General features: G+C 33.3%; 1 pseudogene; it reads right to left on the reverse strand.

Moving 5' to 3' along the window:
• Positions 1–8,230: 8,230 nt before the first annotated feature.
• Positions 8,231–8,910, reverse strand: LOC148619873 (uncharacterized; annotated as a pseudogene).
• Between the last annotated feature and the right edge of the window lie 483 nt (positions 8,911–9,393).

A 9,393-nucleotide genomic window follows, 5' to 3' on the forward strand; every position in this document is an offset into this window, starting at 1 on the left:
CTTTTTCTTTGTTGTGTATGTCTTATTTCCGTGTCTGGTCTTTGTTCCTAGGTTGCATTCTTTTGGTTGCCGCTATAGCCTTGGTTCCCTTGATTACTTTTTTTTCTACATATATTATTGTGTATTAATGGTTACAGCTGCGCATGTTATACTAATATACCAGTAACACCTCCTCTAGGTAACTGTTCTGCTGAATACATCTGTGGCGAAGGAGAACATATCCATTTTTATAAGTTGTAAAAACATTTACAAGATACATAAACATATTTAATATTTTCTCATTTGTAAAAAAACAAAATTATTGACATAGATATATCAAAACAAATACTTCAACATAGAAATATCAGGAGCACCGAAATAGTCTAAACAAAGCACGCACAACAAAGGAATGAAACGTAAAACGGAAATGAAACCACACGGACCCGAATGAAAGGTGGTTCCCAGAAACATATCCGTGTCCAAGTGGCCTTCCAACATAATCAAAATCATTTTTGTTTATCATTATCGATTTAAGCTCCATGACTGAACGATTTTTAAAATACATATTTTTTTTAATACTGCATAGCAACATTGTGATCGAAATCTTATTATTACAATTCATACGTATCCCGATGAAAGCACTATTGAAATGTGAATTATGGATACAAAAAATTATAATGGTTTTTGACATGAACACTATTATTACCCTTAAGTAGTTTTTAAAATAATTATAAAAAAATGACCAGCAGTAATTTTGTATATGAAACATAGATCAAACATTTATACTTTGAATACAAACATAGTGATGTTTGTAATTAAGTTGTTTTATGGGTCTATTTTATGAAATGTGTAATTATTCATTTAAATCTGCCTGCTCTTAGGAGATAATCAACATTGAAAATCAAGTTGATTCTATTGTTTGTCAGCGTGATTTACAGACCTATCTCCCTGAATTCTGAATTCTTAAATCTACAGTGCATTCTATATGTTTTTTTATCTCCTATGAACAAGGGTTATATGAAAAACCACATGTTAATTTCTGCTAACTGACATTTCAAACAAAATATCAAAAATAAAAATATGTAGGCTTTGTACCCATGGATCACATAATCCTTAGCTGGAGTGCTACCTAAATGTATTAAACAATGAAGAACCAACTCAGTCTCAAAATCAAAGATTGAGGTGTATCATAGACGTTCGCCAAAACAATCACACAAATACTAGTACTCATCGGCCTTATCTGGCAGTGAATTACAATAGCCGTAACAACAATTGTAAGTAAACAACACTTTTTAACTATTTTATTTACATATATATTGTTAAACGAATATGTAAATCTGTAGAATTAAATTTAAGGTGAAGTAGAGATTTGAAAGTATTTTTAATACGTGACTATTATTGTCATTTGCTTTTCATACTTACTTGCACCATTTGATGAAAAGAAAACCTTATTATGTAGATGTTTCACTATTGAACCGATTCAGAAATAAAACTTCTTTTAAAAACATCGTATTATCACAGCGCATTCATAAAACTCATCTTGACCAAGTCATGTAGTCATGAACAATAGCAACCCCATAATGCCACACATGTTCTAAATTGGTCCATAGTATTGTAAAGTTCTTTGTTAAGATTATGCATGTAACTTTATCATTTTCCTCTGTAAATAAAGGTATTAGATTAAAAGGACGGAAATTTGGCTTTTGAAAAGTATTTTTGCACACTATTATTACTATCATTATATTGTACCTATAAGATTATTTGATTTCCCGAGTAACTTGTACCATTCAAATATTTCTTTTTTTTCTGAAGATGTTGAAATAATGAACAAATTCAGAAACTTAACTTCCGTCCATGTAAAACAACATCACACCACAGTCTCAGGACACTCATTAATACTCGTCTTGACCAATAAGGCGTGAACAATCCTAGAATGTCATACAGTTTCTGAATCTGTCCATTATAGTATACTTGTCTGTAGAAACATGTAATGGATCAAAAATAATTAAGTACACAACATAACATTACTCACACAACAAAGCAAATGAAATAACCAAATTACACGTGAATAGAAACAAAAGTAAACGAGGAACCCAGGCACTAAACATAGGAGTATGGATCTGTTGCGCATACACCGGATTGCATTCGCTATATGTTGGGTGATCTTAAAATAACGTGTTTGGCCGTTTAAAGCCCCTGAGGGTAGTTTATTTCTTTTAAACCATAGATCATTGCCTATTGCTCAATGGAAATTCCAACTTAAAAACGAAGATCCAAAATATTTTCCTACAGCCCTTAACTATATAATTTTACATAGTACAACTTTAAAAGACTTTTACAATTCCGATTATAGATGCCTCTTGTGATAAGGAAAATATACTGTGCCTACTGATGAAAGCAAATCATGGTAGACTAAAAAAAACTGGAGCAAAATGCAGTGGTCGTCATAATGCAACATGTGAAGATGTTTCGAATGAACGTAAGAAATTTATGATATTCTTTGTGAAGTAAATAAACACTGAATCGGATAATTTGCATAACTGTACAGGAAGCTTTACAACGATGGGTCAAAATTGTTATCGTTAAACGGAGCAGAAATACTTCTTATACACAACAATAGATCGAAAATCATAACAGCAGGTTGCCAAATATTCATATTCCGACGTTTAATGTTTTTGTGAAATAAATATGAATCAGATAAATTACCTAACAGTTGAAAAAGTCAAAATCCAGAATAAGGAATATTTGTTAAAAAAACACGATTTTCTATATGAGCAAAACGAGTTGAATAAGTCTCACAGTACCACAGAATACAAACAATGCACGGAATTGACATTGTACACGCTAGACGGAAGTTCCGAACTCAGTTGAAGGAATACATAAAACTATCTTGAAATTTAGGTTATATATTCAGTTCTAAAAGATAACAACTGGATGTAGTTTATCATCTCCTTTCTTCAAATGCCATCGTTTCTCATTGACATTGAAGTTCATATCACATATATTATCCTCATTTTATTTAAAAAGTATAAATGTTTGATTAGTATTCTGAACCTACTTAGTATTTAAATGTTTATTACAGTAAAGTAAGATATCAACATCATAACAATAACCTGGAACAGGTAAACTATAGTTCACCTTGCGAATGTTCCATTCTCTGACGTGCTATTGTTTTACTATTCTCTTCCAGTAAACACCTAAAAAATGAGGTGGCACGAATTTTGAGTATCCATAGTCTTAATGGTAAACGCACATATTTGTAGGTTTTATTATTTGATATCAAACAAATTATGCAAATTTGTTAAAAATTGCAATTGTTGGTGTAGTTGAGTTCAAATTGTAAATGTACATGTCGTACATATCAGAAGCTAAAGCTGATACTTTGACAATCGAACACACTCTTGGGCTACAATCAAGAACGAAAATAATTCCATTAACTTACACAGACAAAAAGTTTTCAACAACCGACCAGCAAAAATACTACTGAAAACATGTAAGTGTAGCAATCATCAAAACCATTGTAAATGGTTCAACTTCTGTACAAGGTAAACTGGCAGATAAGAATTTACACGGGAACAAAGAGAACAGGGAAACCTTCAACAACAGAACCCTGGAAATATAATGTGTCAACTGAACGTGGCTATATAAATTTGAGTTCCGCAAACACAAATACCGTGACTACGAGATATGGAACAACAAATTCAACCAACATTTATTATAACGACAGTCTATATACTGAATACACAATTTTAGCCTTACTCGTATCTGCAGTACTACTTTTAGCTGTCATTGCACTAGTTATTTGGTACAAAAGACGGTAAGAATATATTTTATTCATTCAACTGTCTCCATTTTAGTAGTGTGTCATACTAATTCCCAAAGAGTTATTTGGTAGAGAATGAATTGTATTGATTAAACCGTCCTCAATTCTGTGTTGCATGGGTTTGTGTAGTAATTTGAAAAGGTTCTGTGAAAGAAAAGAGGTTTAAAACAAATAAAACAAAATAAAGATTTTTACCTCTGTACCCATTCAAACTGATCTACAAAAACATTCTAAATGTCTTTTTATCTATTTATATTTTTTCAGCTTGTTTTCTTAACGATTAAAGCAAAGTAAAATTAGAAATTTCAGTTATAGAAAATAACATAATTTTTAGAACATTTTCTGTGAATAAAAATAACGCTTAAATTTTAGTAAGACAAAGTACAAGAAACCCCTGAACCCCTTTGGTGGACTTGGTTATTTTAAGCCCAATGATATAAGTGAAGACGAAACAGAAATAGAGCAACGGAAATAAGATATTAAATCGATGTACTGCTACGCCTCTCCTGTAATCGATTTCGAATATGACTTTTCACGTGATCATTCTTCCGATCCAACCAAAACACAAAACGAATTGGATGGCCAGTATGATACTTTGAATTTTACTTTGCGCGACAGCATATACACGATTGGTACACCAGTAAATGTAGCTAATAATGTTCAAAAGAAGTCAAACACAATGAGGAAATCGATCAATTTTCTAAGATCACCTTTCAAACCTAAACCAAAAGATGAATATGTCGCTGCTTACTACTCATCGAGTATTAAATTCCATGATATAGTTTACAATGTACCGAAATTTAATGAGAATATAAATTCTTTTGGCGGACCAATACAGTCAAATCTTGACATTGCGAACAAGGACAACATTTCAAAAACGCCAGATCGAACAGAAATGCGATTTAAATCAAAATAATCACTCAGGAGTGATAAAGGCCTTCGTAAAGATAATTAAAGCAGGCGTCTGTCGGTTGAGAAAAAAAAATAAAGGCAATACTATCGCGGTCGAATTCGCTGAAATGACTGCAAAATATGTTGTTTCTTCCAGTTACTAACGTTTAAAGGAAAATCATGTTGAATTTCATAATTATTTAGATGATTTAAGCTTCACCAGATCCCATGTTTTACCTTTTCGGATGTGGGTACAATGTGATTGATCTTTGCATTTATATACCATTCACAATTGAACAAGTTATTTTATTTTATTTTGGGCCATAGAGTACAGCTTGGTTTTATGATTTCAAGGAAAAACAGGCATACGCGTCAGTTGCATGAATAATACATGTACATTTTCTCAATTTATTATCAATAATTTATTTCTATTTAGGAAAATGGAACGAAATAAAATATCAAATTGTATGGATTCTGTCAAAAATACGTTAAATAGTTGATTTAGTTATACTTGAAGAGAGAGAGAGAGAGAGAGAGAGAGAGAGAGAGAGAGAAAGAGAGAAGAGAGAGAGAGAGCCTTAACATAAGAATAACTTTTCAAATATGATAACATTTTTTAAAACACAAAGAAATTTACGTGGTAGTTTTTTCCGATACCAACAATGTAAGATTTCCTAGATTACCTAAGTGTATTGACCGCTCCGCTATGTAATACAAAATAACAGAACACTCTACCGTTAATTCGAAAAAAATGTGACATCATACAACTTAAACGTTATGCCATAGCTTGCCGAAACTATGAAGACTTTTTGTATCGCGCTATAATTATAACAAATAGGCTTCTGGAACAGGGTTATGTTGCGCTACAAGATTAAAGTCATCACTACCGAAGTTTTATGGTCTTCATCATGAATTCGTGGATCGTTATGGTGTATCCATCTGCACCACGAAAACTGATTTATTCAACGGGTCAAAGTTTTTCTTTCGTCGTTTGTCTACCCCGGACTTGCCTTTTTATGAACAACTCGGCGGGTGTTTCTAGAAAAGCAGGGGACTCTTACCCTACCGGTGTAGCTGGTCCATGTCCCGGTTTTTAGTGGAGTTCGAGTTGCTCGTTTACTTTTGTTGTTTTATGTGTGTGAATTTGGTTGACTTGTGTTTTTTGTTGTGTATGTCTGTTTTCCATGTCTGGTCTTTGTCCCTGGATTACATTCATTTGATTACCGCTATAACCTTGGTTCCCTTGATTACTCTTTTAGATAGATACAACGTAACGATCCACGGGTTCAAAAAACTTCCGAAGTGATGAATTTAATCTTGTTGCAACATAACTATGTTCCAGATGCCTAATTGTTAGATATCTAGCACAGTTTAAAACAAAGCCTGCGGAGTTCCGACAGGCCGTGGTATAACATTTCAGTTGTGATATGAAAACTCCATACGCAGATGCTGAAGGGATGTTGTCACAGATACAAGGAAAGTTGATAATACGTAATAAAAAGTCAGCGTTTGACATATAGTTTGGTCTATAGCTTTTCTTTACCATCGATTTTAGTGTAGGTCAAGATATGAGGCGGAATTGCCTGTGATATCCTTCACTTCCGGTTCTTTCGGTTGCAATGAATAAAATCCCCGAAACTAAAATTGTTTAACGATAATACGTTATCTATATAGCGAAAGTATATATTAGGGTCTAGCTAAACGACATCTCTTCTTTATATCAGATCAGCAGTAAAGTCATTCTCATTAAAGAAATAGTCAGTAAATAGAGGAGCAAACATATGTTGTCAATAAGAATTCTAACATTTTGAAAACATCTTCTTCGGTATATTTAAGAGATGATTTTGAATCGCTTTTTTACAAAGTATGAGAAATCTCCACCAAAAACTATATGTTTGTATCTTGGTGTACCGTCTTTTCTTGTAACAACGATGAAATCTGTTTTTGAGTCGGGACTTTAACTGAGTACTGGGAATAGAAGTATAAAGAGTTGAAAAATCAGAGGTTATAATACTATTGTATTCTGAAAATAATCTTTTATTGAGGGTTTCCAGAAGATCTTTCGACATTTTCAGGATCCACATCGAATTAATACTATGCGAGTAACAACTGTCGTGGTAGGACTGACGACTCTCTTTGACAGCTGTGTATATAGAAGTTAAAATTTGTGAAACATTTTCCAGATCAAGCTTTGTAACACCGTCTGTATTGACTTTTGTGGAAGAGTAATCAAGGGAACCAAAGTTATCGCAGTAAGCAAAAAAGAATGTAATCCATGGACAAAGACCAGACATGGAAAACAGACATACATAACAAAGAACATAAAGTAATTAGAATCACTCATACAAAGTAACAAAAGCAAATGAGCAACTTGGACTCAATTAAAAATTGGAGCATGGAACATGTGCACCGGCTGGGTAAGCATCCTCTGTTTTTTTATGGAAACACCCACCGAGTTGCTCAAAAAAGTCATGTCCGGAATAGTCGAAAGAGGAAAAGAAAACTATGACACGTTAAATAAATCAGTTTTCAATGTGCGATGGATACACCATAACGATCAACGAGTTCATGACGACCATAAAACTTCTATAGTGATGACTTTAATCTTGTAACAACATAACCCTGTTCCAGAAGTTTTTATTTGTTAGAGTTCTATCGAAATTAGGAATCCAGTACATCGACTGTAGATCATAATCATCGCTATAGTATATCACGAGATAAATATATAACCGGAGACAAAGTCGAGGGTGATATATTTACAGAGTGTGATAGGAAGCGTAACACCCTCTATTACAGTCAGTATGGGCTATATTATACTGAATACGAGAGTGTGATATATCGAGAGAGAAGTAACAACCAAAAAAAGTTTAAAAAATTGAAAATTAGATATCTTATCTCAAATGAAAGAGAAAATTCACATTACAATTATTGTTCGAGATATATGGCATCATATTCCTGTTAGTGGGTTTCAAAGGATTGTTAAACTGCATCGGGTTGAATTGATTAGGAAGAAATTTGCCGGACATTTGATTTGAAAGTGTCGCCATAATCTGATTTGGTGCTTTGTTTGGAATGCTCTGATCCATAGAATTGTCAAAGAGACTGTTTTGTAAATTTTCATTTGCATATAGGAAATCTAATTCTGATAAGTCAATTGGTAAAGCATTTTCAATATTGGGCTGGACTACAGGCACGATTGCATATGTTGGGGTAGAAATTGACGATGTACTGACTTTTGAACTGGTACATTCTTTGTTTATTAAGATTTCACTTCAACAATCTGATATTTCCTTTTTTTCTTTTCGCAGAGCCATGAGGTATAATGTTTAATTGAGGTTTCACTCTTGTGACCTGAGACACGCATAATATGGCGAGTGTCAATTCCAGCTTCGTCCAACTCAGTAATAGCTGTAGCGCGGATAGAGTGGTTTTGTGTGGATAAGCAATGATTTTGAAAGTTTTGATACTTTGCAAATCTTGGACGAGAAAGTGTTTTTTTGTCCGTCTGGTGATTTTTGTATACCATACATTGTTATCTTAAGTAAATATGTCTTTTGGTTGTTGCCATAGCGCATTGTGATCAGGGTTCAGCTTTGAAATGTATTTCGTAATTGAGGCGACTGGACACATTGGATTTCCCACTTCTCGTACATTCTTCCTTCTCCTATGTTGTCGTTTGGATTTGCATTGGCACCATGGTTCTTTTCCGTCTCATCTTTGACCTGAAACAAAATTTAAGAAATCAAAATTATACATTTAAAATTGAATTGTTTTCTATTAGGAACAACCAGTTGATTTTTAGGTAGAGTGTTCAGTTTTGGTCAGGTAAGTATTTTTTAAAAATAATAAATTAACGGTCGATATGCTTTTTTGAAATATATTTATAGGTCTACAAGCGCATTCACACAATTCCATGGAAATTCAGTTTGTGGAGTCATTGTCATATTCATTTTTGCTACTCAAATGCATAGAAAGACAAACACAGGAATAATTATAATATGTATGTAAGATTCTTAATTTGTACTTGTACGGTATCGTGTGTTGATTAAATAAATGAATAAATGTGCATTTTGTCCATTGAAATCTAGAATATAAATATAGAAAATAATGAGAACCTGCAAAATATAACGCCGTACAACTCCGTCTGTCTGTACTGCAAATGTGTCCCTTGACATTTCTCTCAAGTTTTCTCGTCCCCTTCTACACAGATGCATCATTATATCAAACCAGACTTTGATAATCCGACTTGTGTATCTGGGTTAGTCAGGATCATTTTTTTGTGAAATCATCCGGACATATTGATGGTTTATGTACAAGGAATCCTAGACCTTGATTACTGAGTTCAGCAACCACTGCTGAATACACATTGTTGAATGTCGTGAATCTAGTGTCATTTTTAGGCTTATTTCAAGTTCATCTTTCAGATACTTAGAAAGTCCATATTTCAAAGAATTCTCTTTTTCATTGATTTACCATCCATTTTTTCCCGCTTAAGCGTAAAAGGTTCTCAAATGCTCATTTAGGTCTGGCTTGATGAAAGTTTCAAAAGGGGAATCGACACCCTTCTGTTCCTAATATTGTCGAAAACTTTTCACAGAGGGTTCAACTGCTCTTTTAGATTTTTTGTAATCTTTGCCAGCTAGAAGTTGCTGCATATCAACATCGGCGAACGTCACCATAATTAAGAAAATACGACAGTC

This window comes from Perna viridis, chromosome 4 (assembly GCF_037379345.1).
Source record: "Perna viridis isolate PV_CMFRI_1.1 ecotype Kerala chromosome 4, ASM3737934v1, whole genome shotgun sequence".
NCBI lineage: Eukaryota > Metazoa > Mollusca > Bivalvia > Mytilida > Mytilidae > Perna > Perna viridis.